The 24,011-nt window shown below is 43.5% G+C and overlaps 1 protein-coding gene across 14 annotated transcripts in view; it reads left to right on the forward strand.

The window, feature by feature from the left end:
- Rbfox1 (RNA binding fox-1 homolog 1) overlaps positions 1 to 24,011 on the forward strand; it is a 1,697,412-nt gene that overhangs the window by 409,576 nt on the left and 1,263,825 nt on the right. For all 14 annotated transcript variants that reach the window (XM_060364117.1, XM_060364121.1, XM_060364120.1 and 11 more), the window contains one exon: positions 11,469 to 11,531. The gene's annotated coding sequence lies outside the window, so the exon portion shown is untranslated. Of the gene's footprint in view, positions 1 to 11,468; positions 11,532 to 24,011 lie in introns of those variants that run through there.

Here is a 24,011-nt window from a genome sequence, read left to right on the forward strand (position 1 = left end):
CTTCATTAGAAACTCTTAGGTGATACCTATAGCACAGAGCTAGAGCAAGAATACAGCCATGGGCTGGCCTTGTCTCTCTCTTTATTTTTCTTTTTCTCATTTTTGTTCATGCTTCATATAAAGTCACATGTTCATTTCAGCCCTGAGTAAATATTTACTGAACTCTTTTAAGTCACAGGATTTTCAGTCATTTTAACTTGCTTTAAAAAAGTGTGTGTGTGTCTCTCTGTGTGTGTGTGTGTGCGTGTGTGTGTGTTTATAAAATGTTCATTCTATAGTGCATTTGTGGACATCAGAGAAAAACTTACAAAGAGTTGGTTCGCTCCTCCCACACTGTGAATCCTAGGTGTTAAACTCAGGCCATATCATGTGTGGCAGGAGGAATCTTTACCCACTGAGCCATCCAGCTGGCCTTTTATTGTTTGTTAAGAACAATTTAATGTAGGGAGGAGGACTTAGATACAACTTGGATAGATAAGGCTTTAGCAATTCTGCTGCCATATTTGGTAGCCATGTATATTATATCATCTAAGCATTATAGGAATGCTGTGAGGGTCATCTTCTTTGTTTGTGTATGTGATCACTGAGTCACAGATACTTATGTCCCCTGAAACCCCATAGTTAGGAGGTGTTCGAATGGAGACGTTCACTAATCTTTAAAGGTCATGATTCCTGTTTTCACTGACCTCTGAGGGCTGCACATAGGGCAGCAGGAGAAATCTGGCTTAAAGGAGGAGCTGGTAGAGAAGAACAAACAGTGGAGAGCTGTGGGGGGATGCAGGGGACAACATGGGTTGTCCTGGAGCTGTTCACTCATTCATTGTTTGTGGGGCCATTGTGTGGTGAGCACTCTGCCAATTCCATTGTTTGTGGGGCCATTGTGTGGTGAGCTCTGTTTAGGGCAGTGCATTTTGGAGGGAAAGAGATCCCTCCAGTTCTTGCCATAGCAATGTGAATGGTGATGACATGGGACCTTGCCCCTAGACTTGCACTGGGAATGGATGAGAGCAAGCTCTTACAGGGTGTAAGAGCTGAGTGGCGAGGGGTGGATGGGAGCCACGGCACACTCCCTTTCCTTTCCCTTCAGGTCCTCTCTGGGAGATCACTGGGTAGCTAGGGTCTCTAAGTCTGTTCATTATCTCTCATGCATTTGAAGAAACTCTTCACACCGCGTGTTTTCAGAGGTTGGTATTTCTCTTCCAGTGACAATTTTTGGTTATTTCTTTACAAGTGAGATGTGCTGGTTCTCTCAGGTGCAAGGAGCACCAGCAGCAGACACTGCTGAATTGTCATGGATGCCACATGATATTATGAACATTTTCTTGGGAGTCTCGTATTTTTCACTGGAGATATGGCAGCCCTTCTTGTGGTCCAGGGTAGGCATGTTTTCATCTCCTAATGATTATGTGTAAAGCCCACAGCCAGCCAAGAGTGGTCATATAGTCTTTTATTGTTCAACTGAAGGCTGTCCGAAAGAATTTACAAATCTCTTTCTTTGGTTTGCCCTGCCCTGGCTCCTTCCTCTAAGGAATCAAAGTCCTTTCTAAGACTCCCCGTTAGAGGGAGGAATGGGGAGATTGTATTCAGAGTGAGACTGGGGTAGGACATTGCAAGGGCACTGATTTGTGAAGTTAGTGATGTGAGAAATAAGCCCTGGGGCCACACCACAGAGCCACTTTGGACAGCAGAGCTGGTTTTTGAAAGAGAGGCAGACTAAATATTGGTTAAAGGCATAAACTTGAGAGCCACTTGCAACTGCGTTTTGATCACCGCTGTGTTGGATCCAAGTTGTAAGACCTGGGGCAAGTTTCGTTTTTTTTCAGATCCTGAAAGGCCAAGTTCAACATCGTTGTTATGTTTTGAAGATGAAATGTCTTCCACGGGCACTGTTTTGGAAGCTTGTGGCACCTCTTTGGCTTGAGTCTAGCTTTCAGGCATAGGACTTCAGATGTGATCTCACCTTCTTTATCCATCTTGAGGTAACAGGGCTTGCCACAGGACTCAAACCATGGACAGAGCCCTAGTGACCTTGCCTCCTTCATCATGAAACTGGGAAACCCTTCATTCCTTGGGTTCCTTTCTGCCACAAATTTGATAGCAAGGACCAGGAAAGTCACCAATGTGGCCTTTAAAGGGGGCTTACTGAGGGTGGTTATCTTTGGGCACACTTCTCCATCTAAAGTGCCAAGTGGCTGGCTGCTACTGATTTATCATTGCCCAGTGTTTACTGGGTTATGAGTAATTTGTATTACATATATCTTAATAATAGAGCTATGATAACCCAATACTAACGAGACTATGATTAGAATTAAATTTATAATTTAAAGGTCTAAGTAATAGTGATTATTGTAATAGTGTGTTATTGAACAAGGATGAGTTTACAATGTATCAGTTTTATTCATAATATAAATTAGTAATAATCTGAGTGAGCACATAAAAATGAAATAACATTCCATATCTTTCAGATTTTAAAATCATTGTATCTATCTTTTGAGAATCTCCTATGTGTATACAGTGCATTCTGATTATAACCTGCCACTTCCCCTAGCTTCTCTAAGGCCTCCCCTGAGCCCCCTCCTATTTCCATCATCCATGTTGTTCTGGAACTCACTCTGAAGCCAAGATTGACCTTAAATTCATGGCAATGCTCCAGCCTCAGTCTCTGATTGATAAGATTACATAGGTGAGGCACTTTTAGACCAGTTTTAGACTTATAACTAGCTAATGTAATTGGCATTATAACTACCCCAGATATGTCCAACCCTTGGACCCCAGGTCTAATGTTGCTGAGATTAAACATGGATGGGGCCTAACACAAAACTGTAATACATACTTAAGATATTATGAGAAATTTTAGAGTTTCACTTTTAAACACTTCATTGTCTGCTTCCTGAACATGAGTTTGTAGATGACAGTCTGGTGTAGCAGTTTCAAAAGTTTGGACATGCTCGGTAGATTCTTGGGAACCTGTGCATGAATCTAATCTCAATACCTGAATTCGGCAGATACTGTTTATAAAGTTGTTGAGCATATGGACTACAGAGTATATGATGCTATAGCAGGGAAATTGCCATAATGAATGCAGAGGCCCAGGTTCTAATAAAACTTTATTGACAAACCGATGAGCTAAATGTTGGGTGGATGCAACCCACAGTCCTCGTGTTCTGACCTGACCTGTATTGACACTCAGTGGGTATATTTGTAGGGACTGAGACAGCTTTTCTGCCTGGCTCTGAATTCTTCTTCCCTCGATGACTTCTTCCACAGATGTCATTAGTCACAGAAGCCCATGAGTCCTGGGTCAGTTAGAAGAGCGGCTTCTTGGGTGGGTGCTGTTGAGTTGCTTTGGAGCCTAAAAGCAGGATGTTTAGGCAGCCATCTGTAGTGTAGGATAAAAATACTACTCTCAGACAAGCAGGTATGTGCAGGACTGGGGTGCTAGCTCAGGCAGTAAAGTGCTCTGTGTAGAATATGAGGAACTGAGGTTAAGCCTTAGCACCACATAAAAGCCAGAGAGGTAGTGTGTGTCTGTAACTCCAGGGCTGAAAATCGCAGGCAGGAGCATCCCTGGGGCTCATTAGCCAAATCAGCGAGCTTAAGATTCAGTGATGGTTCCTGTCAAGAGAAAACAAAAAAACAAAACAAAACACAAAACAACAACAAACAGATGAAAAGCAATTGAGGAAGGCATCTGATGTCATTCTTTGTCCCTTCCCCTGCCCTGCATGTTCACACATATTTGCAAAGGCACTCCTACACATATGTGTATACACACAGATGAAGATATACTCGCGTACACAAAATAAGCAAATGAAGAACAGGTCTGAGGTCCAGAGGCACCCTGAAGGCTCTGTCATCTCTACCCCTGAATCACCTCTGCTCCAAAGCCTTCTCCCAGCAGCATGCTCAGACTCTGAGCACTTCCACGAGTTGTTTCCAGCCCTGAGCCATGGTTCCTCTCTGATTAAAAGAGAGAACCTACACTTTACTTCCTAATCTAAGACGTGTTCCTCTCCCTTCTCCCATCCCCAGAAAGTTTTAATTTTATAGAGACTAGAATAATCAGACCTCGCGTGTATATTTCCTTTCAAAGTGTTTTTGGTAGCTTCCTTTGAATTCAGTGTTCTGTCTTACATGCTTGATAGAAAATAATATCAAGATGCCTTGAAATTTCCCTGGAGTTCAGCTCCCTTTTCATAATGGGACTTGCTTAAGTTTGGAGCTGACTAAAAAGGGCCCAGCTGCCTTCTCTGAGCCCTGTCATCTCTGGTGGGTTCAAATGTAGTCTCTTGGAGGTGGCTTTCATATCTTAGTTCTTTCTGGCCTTGAATCCAGGCTGAGGAAGTCTTTGGAGTGTGCACACAACCACGTCCTTTTGACAGACAGTGCAAATTAAAAGATCTGGCATGGCCCAAAAGCCGGGGACCCAAGCTCACCCCTTGGGTTTTCATTTACAGTTAGGCACTGCAGACTCTCATTGCTGACAGGGAAGCCGAGGTTGGCGGCATAGACTGTGTGACAGGAATCTCATGCCAAGCTGTAATTGGGAGGATTCTTTTTAATCAGGACGTACCCTACAGCCCAAACACTGGAGATCTCCTGTAAGGCCAAGACAGGAAATTAAACACACAAACATGAAGCTCAGAGTGGGGTGCAGGTGGGGTGTAATATTGCCAGGCTCTGGGAGTCCCTGGAGCTTTGGGTGAAAGTTTGCTTCCTTGGAGAGTAAAGTGGGGGCAAAATTTCTACTGAGCAGCTAAAGATAGTACTATGCTCCCATCTATGAGTGAGTGAGTACCACTGTATTAAATGCAGCAGACAGACTAATTGACACTTATTGCATTTAAACAGAATGACACGTCAAGTTCACCTTGAGCTAGCAAGGTATTACATCAAGAAGAAAGGTTTCCCATAGGTGCTCTGTTTTCAGAAAGCTTTAATGAATACCTGGTACACACCAGGTGTTACCCTGACTCCCCAACACAGGCTTGTCGCATTACAGATTGTTTGCTGGTTCTTGCCATGCAAGCATTAAGGACTGAGCTGGATCCTCTGAAACTCACACAAGAAATTCAGGGGTGGTGTTGCACATTTATAATTTGATACTGGGGAGCCAAGAGAAGAAGAGGACCCCTGGGGTTCACTGGCTAGATGAATCTGTGAGCCCCAGGTCAGAGAGAGACTCAAAAAGCAAGATGGATGACACCAGAGAAAGACAAAGTTCACTTCTGCCTCCACATGCATACAAGCACACACCCCTGTCATGTATGAACTTGTGCATGCACACACACACACACACACACACACACACACACACACACACACACACCTTGTTTACTGGAAGGACTTGACAGAGAGGGTGTAACTCCTGACCGTATTCACATGTGAACTTGATGAGCATACAATGGGCAGCATCCACAGGTAATCATGTAGAATGCTTGTGCTGACCTCACATGAGGAGAGTAAGGCTCAGAGGCACCATGCAGCCTGCCCAAGGATCAGGGCATGGGGCAATTTTGAAACCAAGTCTATGTCCAATACCTTGCAATGATGTCACTCATGACTATGATAACACAACCTTGGCATGTGTCTGTGCAATCACATGTATGCTCAATTATGTAAAAGTGTGTGAATGCATGTGGAGGCCTGAGGTCAACTGTGGTTTCTGTGCTTAGGTGTCCCCCTTCCTTGTTATTTTGATTCAGGGTTTTTCACTTTTCGCATGTGTGGAATGCACATGTGAACATGTGTGTGCCTGACAGAGGTCAGCATTGGTATTGTTCCTCAGTAGTCATGCAGGCTTTTTGGGTGGCTTTTGAGATGGAGTCTGTGGCCTGGGACTCATCATGTAGACAAGGCTGCTGGCTAGGGAGTCCCTGTGGTCTCTCTGTCTCTCTAGTGCTGGGATTACAAGTGAGCTCCACTATATCTAGCTTTACATGGGTTCTACAGTCTACCTTGGACTTCCACATTACCATCTGAGTCAGCTCTTCAGCCACACCCTTGGGCTAGGAGGTGTTTCTGATCCATAAGCAGACAGATACAGAGATGGGTATCTGTGAGGGACAGAGTGTTGAGATGCTTGCTGACCACTGAGTGAGAAGAATGGTGCTTGGGGTCACCAAGAGCTCCCTGAAGATGCAGAATTCAACTTCATATCAACCAGACAGAGAAAGGCAGGGCAGGGTCACTGCTAAGAGACCTTGAAGTCATAGTGACATGAGATGAGTCAGTATGGGCATTCTGACCTTGTTTAGAACAGTTGGCTCTTGGGTTTTCTTCTTAGTCTAAGCAAAAAACATCAGAGGAGAACAGGTCTTTGGGGTCACACTTAGTGCAGAAACCAAGCATCTATGTGGGTTGTGGGAAAACCATAAGGATTGATTGATGGAAGTCAATTCCTACAGCCCAATGGTATCTTAATGCTGTCCTGCTTCTGTGTAATGCTTGGCTGCAGTGGTAGGAGGGGCCACTTTTGTCCATGGCTCCTTTTACAAAATAATCAGTAGACATGCAGAAAAATGATGCTTTGGTTCTGAGTTGAAAGTTCAGGGTGCTCTGACCCTGGAGAGAATCCAAACCACATTTGATCTGATGCACGGCTGGCAGCAGCAGGTCAGATAGTGACAGTATGTTGGTGTCCCTGGAAAGCAGCTTCTTGTTATGTGTCTGGAAGTCATCAATTTTCCTTGTCTCAGCTCCATTCTAAGCAAACGTGGGTCTCATTCTAAGGATGCCTGGTTACCATTCGGTATCCTTCTTCCACTCAAGATCTAACCAGTGCTGATCTCACTGGAATTCAGGCTGTACCATCGCCAGGCTAGGTGGGAATACTGCCTGCAGCTTCTGGTGCATTCTAAGCCACTCGCTTGTACACACCAGAGTGTAAGCAGGAGCTATTGTGAAGCACAGAGAGGGAGTATCCAGCACTCATTGTTGTGTCCAAGATCCATTAGCCTACCCGAATGCTGAGTAGATAAAGAAGCTGGTGTAATTTCTGGCTGTCCTCAAACATTTGGTCAAATACGTAATGCCGTTGTGTTTCTATAGCAGTGGGGGAAGTGTCAGCAATGAGGGTGGGAGGTGGCTCTCATCCCTGAGAATGGGGATGTCGAAAGCCCTTGTGATGGGGCAGTAAAGCAGTCCTGCTCCCATGGTCCTCACTCTCCTATTTTTCCTTCTGCTCATGGCTCTGGATCCAAAACCAAATTCTTATTTTTCTTTTTGCACAAATGACAGAAAGCAGTGACCTCCATGGTTTTTTGAGTTATTTGTTAGAGAAGTTGAACAAATTTTAAAATACTTTCCAAACACCTGGAAAAAAAAATAAGCCTTGATTTGGCCAGATTCTAGCCCTGCTTGCCTCATTCCTGAGTAATAGAGTCAGGACTTCAACATCATTTACAATCTTGAGACTAAGGCAGACAGTGTGACATATCATCACCACAGACTGAGCTTCTCGGCATGTCTTCTCCACCAAGCTAGAATGAGGCCCTCGGAAACAATGAGCCAAAATAAATTGTTTTTCCTTTGAGTTGTTTCTTTCAAGTATTTTGGTCACAGTGACACAAAAGTAATGAATGGAGTCACTGTGACCAAAGCCTAATCAAATCAACAGAATGGAGGGATTACTTATTTAGACTGTGGGCCCACTGTGAGGTGCGGCATGAGGGTGGTGGTAGTGTGTGGTAGGGGAACTTTACCCTTAAAGATAAGAAGTAAAGGAGAGAGGCATACAGGATGAGGCCAGGGCAAGCTGTGGCAACCAGAACAGCCTCCAGTTATCTTCCTCACAACTGGATCCCATCTCCTACCTTTCCACACCTACCACTTATGCTACCAGATTCCAAATCTATGGAGGATTAATCCATTCATTAGGTCAGAGCCTTAGTCATGTCCTTATCACATGTGTCACAGGCATGGGCTGAAGTTCTGTGTGTTTTCCTAATACAATCAAGTTGATAATTAAGATGAACAGTCTCAGGGCTGAGGAGACCACTCCTTTAGCAAGCCTTTTGCCCTGCAAGCACAGAGACCTAAGTTTGCTCCCCAGAACCTATGTAAAAGAGCAGCTGTAATTACTCACTTGTAATAAAGGCAGATCCTGGGTTGCACTGGTTTGCCAGCCTGGTTGGACTGCTATGTTTCAGAGCAGTAAGACAACCTGACTGAACAAATAGTAGACAATGTTCTGAGGGACAGCATTTGAAATTGACCTCTGGTCTGTACATGCACCTTCATACACATTGTATGCACACATGCGCACACACACAGACACACAGGTACACATGTACATACTCATACAAACAGATTGACTGACTCAGGTGACTGAGCCCATCCTTACCTCTTCCCTTTCTCTTTCCACTTTTATTCCTGGGGTGAATGCTGGCAAATGCCCCTCATGTCTATGACATTCTCATCAGAGCAAGAGCTGAGATTGTGTACAGAACTCATGCTGCCCTTGCCATTCTTCAGCTTGCATGGTGGTGGAAAGACATGCGTTTAAGATTAAACATAAAATGAAAGCTTGCAATGTACTCTGGAGGAAAGATAATGAGCTCTTGAGGCCGCTGTGCCTCAAGATGTTTCCATAAGGAGAAATCGAGGTGTGGGAGCTGATTTGGTATGACTAGCACTCCAGGTCAAAGTTCAGGCGTGTGTGACCTCTCTGTGGCAGGTGAAGTCTCTTTAGAAATTAATGAATACACAAAATTTGGAGCAAGTCCTCAGAGATAAATAAGTAAGGTTTGAGGTCCAGGGGTCCATTCTGCAAGTTGTCAACCCATATCATGAAATAACATGGAATAAAGCAGGAAGCGATGGATGAAGGATCCAAATGGTCCAGTAATGTCTTTGGGTTTTGTGAAGATTTCCAGGCTTCCCTGCACAGAACTTGTAGTGCAAGCCTGAAGACAGCAGAAGATGCCACTGCAGAACCTCTGCATCCAAGAGTCAGTGGATGGTACCGTCTATGAAAGCATAAAGTGTTGAAGTAACCAGTCTTGATTAGACATTAAGATACCTACTAGAAGCCCAAGGGTCACCAACTCCAGTGTCTTGGGAGTAATCGTCCTTCTGCTTTGCCTTCCCATTTGGATAGAGTGCAGAGGGGGAGTGGCTAGTGCATGAGTGTGCATTCATTCCATTGTGCCTGGTGAGCATATGCAGGTCCCTCACAATAGCTTTTCATTCCTGGTGCAGTCTCGATAGGATGAAAATCCAGCCAGTTCTGCTGAGGCGTAAGGTTCTCGCTTAATGTCCTTTGCTCTTTAGAGAGTTAGTTAAAATCATTAGTTAAGGAAACGGGGCTATGGAAATAGCTGAATGAGGAAAGTGTGTTGTGTAAGCATGTGGACTTGAGCTCAGTCTCCATAAACCACATGAAAAGCTTGCTGTGGTGGCACACGTTTACAATCTCAGCACAGGTGAGGTGGAAACAGGTGACTCCCCAGGCTCCCTGGTCAGACTGCCTAGCCAAATTGGTGAGCTCCAGGCCAATGAAGAGAACCTGCTCAAAAAACTAACTGGAGAGCAGCTGAGGAATGATATCTGAGGTTGACCTCTGGCTTTTATATGCATGCAATGCACACATACTTGTGTCTGCATATATATGTGCACACACACAAATAATCTGTATCTTTTCACTGGAACTCTTGAGAGCATTTTGTTTCTTTGTGCTGTCTGTGCCTTTGCTAATGACCATTTCTAGTCTCACCTTGTAACAACAGCCTTAGCCCTTGTATAAAGTAGCCTACCTAGAGTATTTGACACATTCTTATTAGTGAAAAGGGGGAAATGTAAGATTAATTTCAGCTTCACGTTGAGCTAAAAACAGATGGTGAGGAGTGGGCATCAGGCATATGTAGACATAAAATTAATTGCTGTTACCTGGGTACCACACATCCAGAGCGTAAGAGGAGGCCATGATGCTCAGAGAAAACCTTTCCCTGAAATGGAGGTCACTTTCCTTCCTCGGTGCTTGTAACGCTCTGGGTCAGTGAGGAATTACTTCTTAGACTATACAATGTGGTGAGCAGCTGGTAAGTGCCTGGGCATGGGCCAGATGACGAATCTGTGGTGTGCAATTATACCTTGCCTCAGTTCTCTAGCTATGAGTAGTTCAAGTCCATAAAGGGTTAGAGACATTACTCAGTCATGTTCCGGTAAAGGAATGTGTTAGTGACCACAACTACCTGCCAAAGATTTGGCAGAGAGCAGTAAAACCTCTTGGGTGGTCATCAAAGAATGAGTTCACATCGGATCAGATGAAGGCTGCGCTAAGAGAGAAAAGGACATGATCAAAGGGCCTGAAGAGAAATGAAGCCTTAGGTCTTGTTGGTGGTAGTTTGCTATAGCTGGGTCCTAGGGTGAACAAGTACACTACAGAACAAAGGAAATGACAGGAAGGTGGGAACATATGCTAAATTCGAGACTGACTATAGTAGACAGGATTGTTTTTAATAAGCAGGAGGAGGCATACACATTTGCATACAGAGCTGGGAGTTAAAGGATTCATGGAAGTTCTACTTTTCCTAGAAATCAGACTGTCTTCCTATGTAGTTCAAAGAATCCTGTAAGTTGGCTATTCATTCCTGAATGTTCTCAACTCTTCTCCCAGGCTCATGTTCATCTAGTTACCTTTTATCTTCCAGATCTCAGCTCCCTGACAAGTTACTTTATTCTAATTTTTAGATTTAGTTATTTTCTTTTTTTGTGTTTGAGTCCAAGTCTGCTAGTAAATCCTAATTGTTCTAACTTGGGAATGACCCCCTTTTCAACTCTGAATCCTATGAATTTTGTTTTACTTTATTTTTCCACTTGTGGTGTTGGAGCTAATGCAGGACCTCATGCACATTTCGCAAGTGATCTACCGCTGTGCCACACTCCTAGCCAAAGACGTAACTGACAAGTGTACTCATTTCACACGGAAGGTCATCACTCCTAAACTTCCCACCACCATGCTGTTGGTCCGCATATAGTACTAGAGGTTTCAGAGTTGAAAGGAAACTAAAATGCATTTCTTTGAGCCTAGCTTCCTCCATTCATGAAATCCATAATATTAACCCTGAAATATCAACTACTCATATTTCCCTATGACCTTCTGAGACCCAGAAATCACAGCATGAGCAGCAGAGCAGAGAATGCCTCTGGATTAGCTCACCACACTCCAGTCTTTGTGCAATGTGCTCTCTTACACTCTGAGCCCAGTGGCCTCTTCTGAAATAGAAGAGTTGTACCTTAAGTGCTGGAGGGGGAAAGAGTTAATAGACACACTGAAGAACTTAGTGTTTGTTTTCTTATTGTCTTCACCACAGTAAATTTATAATGCAGTCAGGATCTGTTTTAGGAGCACCTAGTGTTACCATAACTGAAGCTGCATACATAGGAAAACAGAAATGGTGTGCATGCACCAGGCATGTCAGTGTATGGATCCTCCTTCTTATGTCCTCTCCTCTTTTCTTCTTTAGGAAACTGCTCAAAGACCTCATGAAAGTGGGACTCACGGCTTCCTTGATCGGGCTCAGCATTCAGTAAGTGCAACCTTTTGCAGCATTCCTGTGTAAATGCATCTATTTCTCGGATCTTCTCTCTAGCAGACTCTCTTCTGCATGCCTCGTACTTCCCACCGAAACTTGATGGGTGCCTGATCTGTGTTTGGCATTGACCTGTTGGATTCAGAGTTAAGAAGGGACCTTGCTATGTAGAGCCTCCTACCAGCTCTGCCTACCACCCTCCAGTGAACTTGGAGCAAGGTGTGCATGTCAGTGGGTTAGCCCACTGGTGGGAACTGAAGATTCACGTAAAGTGCTCCTAGCTTTCTTCTGTTTCTTGTGTTCTGCTCATGAGGGGAGAATGTGTGGCTTTTCTCTGGTCAAATGACCATGCAGGGTAGAAAGAAAACTCAGCACACAGATCTGCTAACGACTATGTAACTCCAGAGAGTTACATACAAAAACAGTTCAAAAACAACTGTTCTTTTCAAGCCAAAACATTGGACTGTGATACCCAGAACAACTGTAGGAGAAAAATCTCTGAGACACAGGGGAGTGTTTGAGAAATTTCGTTTACTTTTACATGGCAATTATTTCCTGCTGCCCATTGCCTATAAGAACTTAGTTTTGGTGAAACTACCAGTATTTTTTTTCCATCCCTGTTTTTTAAAATATTCTCTAACATCAGAGGCTAGGACCCCATGAAGTCTGACTTGGGTTCTTCTCTGCAATATTTCTGCAGGAGGAAACATGTTTTAGGAATAAAAATGTTATCATTTAAGAAAAACATCAAAGTTTCAGAAGGGTGACTTAAGAAATTATTTCTTTTTCTAGATATGGCCTCCCTCACAGGCTTTGCACTTACATAGCATATCCTGCTTCTGAGAGCAGCAGGGGCTCGTGTGGTCAGTGGAACATCACTCCATGTCAAAGGGAGCAGGTGGGATAGGTTGTCAGGAAACTCTATACCAACGAAGAGCTAGGTGATTGTGGGGACACTTTTTCCTGGGTGATTTTGCCTGGCTGCTCTTTTTGCTGTGGAATTTGCATATGTAAGTGGAGAGGAGGGGGAGAGGGAGGAGGAAGAGGAGGCGAAGAAGGAAGAAGCAAACCACTGACAGTGTTAGCCCTGTACCCACTCTATCAGAATGTCTGTGTCACCCTGATCAGCTAAAACGTGTATCACGCAGGGGATTAGACCAGGCTTTTGTTTCTAATCATAGAGAAACTTCCATCTTTATTCCCTAGCTGCCACGTCTATCTTGTCACGCCTTTGAAGTCTGCCTTTCAGTATTTCCTAAAAACTGTGAGAGGTTTTATAAGTAAAAACAGGTGGGAGCTATTTGGTATTTAGTCTGTTCAAAGCTATGGAGTATAATGTTAAACATGTCCGTTACTTTATCTTCTTTTCCAAGTAGTGTTTTTCTCCTGTTCCCTTCAGTGTGGTTGGGACAGCAACTAAGAGATAAGGAAACGAAAGGTACAGGATGGATTTTTAGAAGAAACATGACCATTCCTGCTTCTGCCTACAGAACATGATGAAAATTGCTGCCACTCAGCCATTTCATGTTCAGGCCTTGTGCTGTGGCTACAGGTCTAGGGAAGGCTGAGGTCCCTGAGATAATGAGTGCAGAAGTGTATTGGGGCTTACATTAATACATCTGTGGAGATGGTATTTTTTTATCTACAGATGCAGTCTGATGAGGGAAATGGAGTATTAACTTGCTCTTCCATACCAAATACTAGCAAGTAGATATAATAATTTTCAAAAATTGAAAAAGGATAAGACAGAAAACTATCTCATTGTGGACAGACTCTGAGGACTGGCACCTCATTGCTGGTCTTATAGGTTGCTTTCCTTGAGACTAGAGCATCCGTTGCAATAGAAACTTCCATCCACTTCCAAGGCCAGGAAATCACTTGATTAAAAAGGAGAGTTGAGTGCTGGGTGGTTGTTTAGTTGGGAAAGAAGATCTTGCTTTGGTTCACAGCCAAATGTTTCAGAGCATCATGGCAAGAATGGCACAATGGCCAGAGAGTAAAGTAGCTCCGTGTCTTGAATCCACAGTCAGGAAGCAGAGAATTAATAAATGTCCAGTGCTCCACTTTCTGTTTCTATACAGTTGGGATCCTGCCCCATGGAATGGTGTCACCCACATTTAGGGTGGCTTTTCACACATCAATCAATCCGATCTAGAAACTTTCTCACACACAGGATCACAGAGTTTTATCTCCACAGTGATTCTAGGTCCTCTTGAGTTTGAAGTTAGTATTGGCCATCATACCTTGGAAGCAGGTACACTGGCATTCAGAGTAGTTCATGTTCCTGCATCCTTGGGAGCTCTTGTGGTTTTCTCTGCTAACATGGGATCCAGAGCTGGCTAGGAAACTGCCCAGGTAACTTCTGGAATCTTGCCAGAAACAGTCTTAATGGCTTGGATCTGTAAGCCTGACAAGCATACACACGTTGACATGAATCCCAGACGTGATGCTGCCATTGGCTTCAGAAATCATTTCTGTTTCTTTCTTCCATCATGTGGCCATCCATTGCCACTTAACTTTTCTCAGGACTCCCTTGGCATTTGAGCCCTTTGAAATTGACTGGCCAATGTGCATGGCTTACAGTCCTTGTTCCTATGAGCCAATGTTTATTTCATGGCTTTTCACATCCCTGGGTGACGTGTTTGCTAAACAAAATGTCACAGGAAATGCATGTTAGCAGGCTCATTGGTTGAACTTAGGCCTCAAAGCAATTTCCTACAACTTGTAAATTTAATGTCTAACAGAAGGCATCCTTGACCTCTCCCACCTGTCAGATAACACTTTTCATGCATGCTGTGTCACAGTTATTAATCCATGAATTAATTAACAAGGAAAATATATTTTAATATTTTCTTCTTTTGATTGTCAACTTGATTGGTTGGAGAAGAATACGGGCTTCTAATGCATGCTTCTGGGTGTGTCCTTGAGGGTTCTTCCTGAGATTAACTAAGGGAGGAGACCCACCTCAATGCAGGTGGCACCCTCCTCAGGCTTGGATCCAGACAGAATAGAACAGAAAAAAGAAAAGTCTATTAGCTTTCTCCTTCCTCCCTTCTTTTACTCTTCTCTCTCTCTCTCTCTCTCTCTCTCTCTCTCTCTTTGTGTCTCTGTGTCTCTCTCTCTCCTTCTATCATGAAAGCTGTTCTGCTCCACCATATCTACTGCACCATAATGGACTGAGACATTTGAAATAGTTAGCAAAACTATTTCCTCCCTCTTTGTTGTTTTTCTCTAGATTCTGTCACAGCAACAAGAGAGTGACTAACACATTCAGTCTGTCATTTCTGGCTCCAAGTAATAGTTGAAGCCAAATCAAACTATATTCATTCACCCAAGATCTTCTTCCCTTTCTTCCCAGGTACTTTGCTCTCGTGCTTCAGTAATGAACATTGTCTCATTCTTAGTCCTGAATCCAGGAAATGAGAGAACCTTTGCTCAGAGATCCTTATGAGCTTCCTTTGAAAGCTTTATATTGTCATATTGCTTAAGCAGTCTAAGTCACCTGTCTGAGAAGGCTTCCTGGGTATTTTCTGAGCCTATAGTCACTTTTTTCTGGATCCCATTAAACAGACTGTAACACCCTTTTAAAGAATTTATTCTTCAGTTGAGGAGCATCTGGGCTTCTGGCTATTACAAATAAAGATGCTACAAACATGGTTGAGCAACTGTCCTTATTGTGTACTTGAGCCTCTTTTGGATATATGCCTAGGAGTGGTATGGCTGGGTCTTGAGGAAAAACTATTCCTAGTTGTCTGAGAAAGCACCAGATTGATTTCCAGAGTGGTTATGAATGGATGCAGAAATTGTGGTACATCTACACAATGGAATATATTACTCAGCAATGAAAAATAAGGAAATCATGAAATTCGCAGGTAAATGGTGGGACCTGGAAAGGATCATCCTGAGTGAGCTGTCCCAGAAGCAGAAAGACACACATGGTATATACTCACTCATATAGACATGTAATATAGGATGAACCTACTGAAATCTATACATCTAAAGAAACTAATCAAGAGAGAGGGCCCTGACTAAAATGCTCAATCCCCATCCCAAAAGGCAAAGTGGAAGGACATCAGAGGAGGAAGAAAACAGGAAACAGGCTGGGAACCTGCCACAGAGGGTCTCTAAAAGGCTCTGCCCTGCAAACTATCAAAGCAGACGCTGAGACTCATGGCCAACTGTTGGGCAGTGTGCATAGAATCTTATATAAGAAGTTGGAAATAGTAAGATCTGGAGAGGGCAGGAACTCCACAAGGAGAGAAACAAAACCAGAAATTTGAACACAGGGGTCTTCCCAGAGACTCATACTCCGACCAAGGACCATTCATGGAGATAACCTAGAACCCCTGCACAGATGTAGCCCATGGCAGTTCAGTATCCAAGTGTGTTACATAGTAATGGGAAGAGGGACTGCCTCTGACATAATCTGATTGGCCTGCTCTTTGATCACCTCCCCCTGAGGGGGGAGAAGCCTTACCAGGCCACAGGAGAGGACAATGCAGCCACTTTTGATGAGAACTGATAGACTAAGATCAGAAAGGAGAGGAGAACCTCCCCTATCAGTGGACTTGGGGAGGGGCATGCATGCAGAAAGGGGAGGGAGGGTGGGGTCGGGAGGGGAGGAAGGAGAGGCTTTTGGGGGAATACAAAATGAATAAAGTGTAATTAATAAAAAATTAAAAAAAAAGAATTATGATGAACTGGATAGCAATAGCACAGTATGAGGGTAGATAGGTTGAGAAACAGCACTGAATTCCATCCAGGAAGTTGAAAACTGAATAGGTTGGCTGGACAATGGAAGAAGTCAGAAGCCTTCAATTGTTATTTGGGAAGAGAAAAATAATAATGGCAGGATAAAGGGAGGGAAGAGGAAGGAAGAGATGAAGAGAGGGAGGGAAAGAAGGAGAAAGGGAAATGTGAGTAGAAAGGGAAAAAGAATACAACATAAGAAAGACATTCCTGTAACTGATGGCTGGACAGAGGACAGGATTGATTTCAACTACAGTGGTCCCATGGTTTCTGGAATAACACACAGAACAATGCCCTCATTTTGATCACCTCCATGTTTTGACACTGACCTTCTGCCTACTAGTCTCCTCTTGTGCAGTTACCCGTGGGCCTCTTTTCTTTCCCTCAAACTTCTGCATAGGTAGATTTCTCTTAGGTTCTTTCCTTAGCTACCTATCTTCTGTTGTGTGTCAGAGAAGCACTTGGAGTCCATTTTGACTGGATGTGCATGTGGGAATAGGAGGTAAGAGGGAAGATAGGGAGTTAGAAAGAAAAGCAACCATTTTGCATAAATTTCATGAGGAAAGGGGACAATATGAAGAAGTGAAGGTAACAAAAAGGCGTCATGTTTAAGATGTAAGTATCACAGACAGGCTTGAATGTTTTAACACTTAGTCCCCATCTGGGATGCTGCTTTGGGTGTGTGGACCTTTGGAATGTGGAGGTTGAGTCATAGGAACTGGGTTGATTTGAGGTAATCTTTGGCGGACAAAAGCAAGCCTGGTTCTAGCTTATTTCTCTGCCTTAGCTTCCTGGTTTACTGAGATGTGAGCAAACTGCTGTATGTTCCCACTGCCATGGAGCGCCCACCACCATACCTTCTCCATCATCGTGTTTCTTAAGTCCTACTGTTCACTCTGAGTCAACATCTGGCTTTTCTTACACAGAAGTGCTTTAAACCATTGTACTCTAGTTCATTATAAAGTGTGATCCTGGGGTCATAAAAACCAATTTAGTATTTCCTTCAGTTAACCTGTAGAGTACATCATGAGGAGGACTTAACAGACATTTTTACAGAAGCATGGACTAAAAGAATAGACGAGTGCATCTCTTTAACGAATCAGCCAGAATGAATTCTTTCTCTTTTAATCACATCCAGGAGGATATTTGCTAACACTGAGGTGAAAAGTAGCTTATATAGTAGGCTTATAGCAGAGCAGGTTTTAAGACTAGTGTTAGGGAGGAGCAAAACCTCAACTGGCACCTCCTGATCTGTTTAATTAACTTTCCATCATTTTGTCCCTAACAACGCTGCCTTGTTACTCATGTTTCATTTTATGTGCATGCATGTGCCATCTGTGTGTGCACTTGCGTGTGTGTGTGTGTGTGTGTGTGTGTGTGTGTGTGTGGTTATAGGATATGCTTGTGTGTGTAGAAAATAGAGGTCAACAGTTTCTTTCTCTATTCCTCTCCTTATTTAATGATATAGAGCCTCTCATTGAAACCAGAGTAGCCAATGTGACACAAATGATTGGCCAGAAAGCTGCAGGGATCTGCATAATTTTGATCACATTCACCCAACCACTGGTGTTTGTTATCATGTCTGGCTTCTTATTCAGGCACCAAGGTTTTCCAAACCAGACCCTCATGCTTGCATGGTATGTCCTTAACCAACAGAGCCATCTTCCTAGTGCTACTAACAACTCGTAGGTCTTCAGCTTAATAATTCAAAGAAGGGACAAGACATCAATGATCTCTAAGACACATCTAACTTAGACTTCAGAAAATAAACAAGAAATAGAAAGTGGGCCACAGCAAAGGTTGAAGGGGAACATCATTATCCCAGTGAGACAGAGATGGATGAGTGACTATCAGCTGTCCCTCCTGGTCCTGCCTGGCTACAGAAATGAGCCCTTTGTCTCCTGGACATGAAGATGTACTGGATAGCTCTATAACCCATCCAACACAGGTATTCTGCCTGCTCTGTGCTATTTAATAAACCAACATTTATGTGTTTTGTTCCTACTCACTGCATTAGAGAATTATAATAATAGAAGCCAGTACTTCATCCTCGACCATGGAGGATAAGTGCAACCTTTCTGTTTATCTTCACCATTTATCAGTTCCTGATCAGAGGACCCAGGGAAAATGTCAGCTCAATATTTTTGCTAAATCCCTTCACTTAATCTAGAGATAAGGTCACTTGCTGCTTCCACTCAACATGGCACTGTGAGCTGTTTATTTAAAACACTAGTAAACCTGTAGGAATCTGTGGACATTGCAAAGGACAAAACCAGAACTTAGTGTTAAGCTGGTTAATAAATCATGGCAACAAGGACTATTTTTTAGGAAAAAAAAAAAAAGACTGGTGGAAGGTTACAGAACTTTTGAAATTTTGAGAATCTCCAAGGGGGGTGGTGTCCTGTGTGGTTTTGATGGCTTGTTTTGAAACATGTAGCTAGTTTATATCTTGTAGACAATTGCGTGTATGCCCTTACCTCTGAAAATGCTAAAATCTCAACTCATGTGGCAGTCTTCAAGAAGCAAGTTCGGAATTTGAGAAAAAACGTATTGGGAATCAAGTATTGTATTGGTTTCCATTTACTGTGACTAAGATATTTCTGTGTGTGTGTGTGTGTGTGTGTGTGTGTGTGTATGTGTGTGTGTGTGTGTGTGTGTTGGTGGGAGAGGTAGTTTAGACAGAGTGTCATTAGTCTATGCTAGACTTGAACTTGCTGTTTAGCCAAGAATAACAAAAGTTGTTGCTACTGCTAGTTGGAACCCACTGAGAAGCAGACCCCTCACCTGCCAAGTGATATATGTATACATGTTTGTGTGTGTGTGTGTGTGCATAGGTGATTGTACATGAACTTATCAATTTGGTTACCTCTTTGTATATGTGTTGCATGTATGTGCACATGTATCTATGTGTACATGTGTGCATATATTTGTGCAGAAGCCAGATGCTGTGTCTTCCTGCACCACTTGCCACTTCATTTTGTTGAGATACGGTATTTCATTGAACCTGAATCATGCTGATTTGGCTAACCTGGATGGCCAGCAAGCTCCAGAAATCTGCCTGACTCTGCCTCTGCCTCTTCCACCAGAGGCAGGGTACCCATGTGCTCAGACATACCTGAGTTTCAAGTGGGTTCTGAGGAGTTAAACTCGGATCCCCATGCTTGCACAAAAAGTGCTTTCCCAGTTAGCCAGGGTGGTTAACTCCTATTAGATCTCAGTCTTTCCATGTTAAAGCAAATAAATTAACTTGAAAAAGTTAGCAAACTATATTGTGATGTATGCCAGCTTGCTAAGACTCTGAGATGTGTGCTGACAGTCATATTCTGGTAATGTTTCCATCCACCTCTTCCTTTCTCCCTTCTAAACTAGCTAAGGAGATTTTAGTGTTGGATCCTTTCTGAATGCTGAGGATTTTATAAGGAGTGGACATGAGGTAGAAGGATTTCACCCATAATAAAACTGAAGGTAAAATTTTGAAGCAAATCAAATAATCCAGGCTTTCTTATGTGTAGGGTCTTTCCAGTCACATTTGTTGACATCCTATGAGCTCTACAGTTTTGATTTGACATGTCAGTGTCCTGTTGAAGACTTGGTTCTCAATGGAGCAAAGCTCAAAGGTGAGGCTTTGAGAGCATTTTGGGTCACAAAGACTTTGATATCTTTAGTGGATTGAGCAATTGATAGGTTTATAATGGGGGTGTCTCCTAGGACACTATGAAAACTTAGGAGATGGAAGCATTGATGAGCCTAGGGGACTGCATCTTGTCCCTGTCCCCTCCTCTCTTCACTTTGGGGATGCTATTAAGTGAGAATTTTTTCTTCTTCATGTCCTCACCATGACATTCTACCTTGATACAAGCTTATCACAATGGGTTCAAGTGACCATGGCCAAGCTCCCAGGAATTGTGATATCAGATGCACCTCTCTCTCTTTAAGTTGTATTTCTTGTGTGTTTTTCACAGTTGTGTGAAGCCAATGAGCTTGACAAATGTGCAGCTTGATCTCAGACTGAGGAGATGACTACAGCGATTTCTTAACACATGCATATCTTTCTCTCTCCTCATTGGGTTCTGGTTTTCCATTTTTGGAGCTGACTGACCTTCCCCCTGGGCCTCCCTCATACTTCTTAAAGGACAGGCCCACTCAGAGCTACCTCCTCCCTCAACAATGACCATTTGTACTTCACAGGGCAGATTCTCCCCTCCTCTCCATAAACCTGCAGGCCCTGCAGAATCAATGCCCACTTACAGCTGCTAACGCATTAATAACAGAAACGTCCCCGGCCGTGACCTACCTGAGTCATTACCCACCGATCATAGGAGGCAATTTCAAGCAGATTGACTAGCGATCAGTGTCCTCCCTGGCATCCATGCAGGAGAACACATGGCTGCCTTCACAACCCCTGAGCAGATGGCCAGTGCACGTAATTGCTCTCCTCAGCCGGTGCGGGTCTGGCTCCCGGCTGGGGAACCTCCATGTCCTGCATGCAAAGCTGAGCTCTCTTACCCTGGGGCTCTGCTCCAAGTGCACTAGCCTTCCATCTCAGGACAGAATCTGAGCTCTCACTGACCTTCTTTTTGCTGGTTTTGAACTTAATGCACAAGCAACTCTCTGAAGTTGTTGAGGAAGTGAGGCATCAGTGTACTTCCGTGTACAGCAGCCACTTGTAAACACTATCCAAATCCAGGGTCCAAAGCTGAGGTCACTGTTGGCTTCTACCATTAAGATTTGTCTCAGTGCATATTTGTGTCACCTACAATCATGATTGTGGGCTGGGGAAATGGCCCAGAAAGTAAATGCTCGCTGCAGAAGCATGGGGACCTGAGCCAGATCCCCAGCACCCACACAAAATCCTGTACCTGTGGCCTCATTGCTGGGGATTAGAGATAGGCAGATGTCAGTATCTAGTTGACCAGCTAGTGAGGCCAAAATGTCAAGCTTCAGGTGCAGTGACAGACCCAGTTTCAAAAAATAGATTGGGGAGATGTCTCAGTGAGTAAGGGACTTGCTGCCAAACTTGAGGAACCAAGCCACACTTCCAAGACCTATGTGGTCATGACCTATGTGGCAGAATCCAACTCCCGGAAGGTGGTTGTCCTCTGACCTCCACATGCACATCTTGACAGGAGCACACACGCATGCTCGCAAACACACACACACACACACACACACACACACACACACATGCATGGAAGCACACACACATGAATACACACTTTAAAAAGTCATAGTTAAAAAGGTTGCATGGTGTATTATAATAATGCCCTAGCTCTTTGCCACTTGGGATGTGCCCTTGATGCCAGCTTAGAGTTTGTTATGTGAAGCCTGTAAATTTTTTTTCCCTTGGAGTAAATTCCTGATCATAAATACACGAGAAGAAGTATTGAAGTGTGTTAATCTGACTATTACTTATTATGACACAATGCCCAAAAGAAACAATTTTAGGATTTGTTTTGCTCCGTGCTTTCAGAGGGTCCAGTCCACCAAGGTGGTGTTGGTGGGGGCATGGTAGAACAGAACAACTTCATCAAACTCTGTGATAAACAGCAAATAAGGACATGGGAAGGGGAGGAAAAAAGAGACGGGAGAAAGTAAGTGACTATGACGATGAAGTGAACAATGGAGCCAGAATGAGTGAATATAGGCCCCTACGCCTGGTCCAAACAGCTTTCCCTTTTTCATCCTCCCATGGTAGCCTTTAATCTATTCCATAATGCCACCCACATGCATGACACACCTCTCCAGCACACACTTACTTGTTCTTGCATAGAATCAGCTCCACAGACACAGCCAGGTATACGATTTACTGATTTTGGCACTGACCCTTCCCATCCAGTTGGTAGTCAGAATTAACTGCCTGCTAAAGGATGTAAATATTTGTGAACAGGGCTATCCATTGCTAGCCGGTCTTTAAGTGGATGATGCCAGTGCATAATCAGTTGGTTGTAATCGGGGCTTCCAACATTTTTGACTCTTATTCATTTCATAAGAAAATGGAGGCAGGCTTTCTTTTGGGAATTTGCCCTCAAGAAACTCAGAAAAGAGAGAGAAACCATACCAAAAGAACACCCACTACTCTGATGGATTGGTGTCCAAACAGAGAGGTGCTTCAAAAAAATCCTGCCTCTGCTTCCCACCCACTGAGATTTCTAGCACTGGTACCAAGCCTACCCTTTGACATGAATGCTGGGAATTGAACACATGCTTTTACAGCTGTCTGAGCTATCTCTCCAGCCCTTTCAGGCATCATTTTAAAGATAGGTGTCTTGTCTGCTCTGAATCTGTGGTGGATACCCTCTTATTCCTTGGCAATTGCAAGGAAATTCTGGAACTCAGAGACCTGCTGGTGCCCCGTGCAGTTCAGGTCAGTGCTCTAGCCACGGACTCTCATCTGGGAAGGCTGTTCTATGCTCCATGTTCTCAGCACAGCTTCACAGAGCATGCACTTTCATAATGGCTTTGGAAAATTCTGTCAGGGGTATTTTCAGAGCTGGGCACTGCAAGGTCAAACAAGCTGTGAGCTGGGATTATTTTGGCTGCATAGACCAACAGGGCCTATCTAAGAGTTCATTTGGATTCTAAAAAGGGAGGCAGCCATCTTCAAGGGTCAGGTGCTGAGTTTGAGACAAACACATGGAAACTCAAGTATTGGCTTTATGTTTACCATGTCTGAGTTTATGTGTGTGTGTGTGCGTGTGCGTGTGCGTGTGTATTTGTGTGAAGATGTGGAGTTGAGACTAGTGTCATTGAACAAAGCTGGCCTTGAATCTGCTATGCAGGCAAAGAGAGCCTTCATTTTCTGCTCCTGCTGCCTCTGTCTCCCAAATGCTAGGGTTTTAAGTGTGCCCTATAACACCTAATTTGTGTACAGATAGAAACTGAACCCAGGAATTTTTCATACTAGATATTCTATCATCTCAGACCTGTTTCTTAACCTAGTACCAGTTTCTTCTTTTGTCTCAATGCCAACAGTAACCTCTTGTGTAGCAGTTCTTAACCTGTGGGTCACAACCTCAAAGGATTGAGGTACGAAAAACTCTTTCACAGGGGTTGCATATCAGACACCCTGAATATCAGATATTTACATCACAATTCATAACAGTAGCAAAATTACAGTTATGAAGTAGCAACTAAAATAATTTTGTGGTTGGTGGTCACCACAACATGAGGAATTGTATAGAAGGGTCGTAGCATTAGAAAGGTTGAGAACCACTGCTCGTGTGTGTGTGTGTGTGTGTGTGTCTAGATGAAATTTTTTTTGGCTGCACAAGAAGGATGTTTGCTAAGAAAAGCTTTGGGGAAGAGTTGGACTCCAGGAATAGCACTTTGGCAGTGGTCAGTTCAATACGAGAGGATGCTACAGACTTCTGCTTCAGTTAGAAAAGCTCTTGCTGCTTCTGACAGGCAGGAAGAGGACCCAGTCAGCCAGCAGGTATTATACACGTGACCTTGGGAGGCGGAGATAATGACACAGATGACAGTGGAGATGAATTTGAACTCCTAATGTCTACACTCTAGAGATTTCTTTTCTAAGCACTTGTCTTAACACTGAGACAAAGTGCTGTTGGCTACGAGTCTCATAATATGATGGATTTGGGCTTCTGCAGGTTATGGAGTTGAAGGTTTTGTTGTCTAAGACCTTTGTTAATTCTGGGTCATATTTAAAACTCTGCTTCTCAAAAAGGGAAATGAAGTAGATGACTAATATTATTTTAAAAAATAGACTTC

Source organism: Meriones unguiculatus, chromosome 11, assembly GCF_030254825.1.
Source record: "Meriones unguiculatus strain TT.TT164.6M chromosome 11, Bangor_MerUng_6.1, whole genome shotgun sequence".
In the NCBI taxonomy this organism is placed as follows: domain Eukaryota; kingdom Metazoa; phylum Chordata; class Mammalia; order Rodentia; family Muridae; genus Meriones; species Meriones unguiculatus.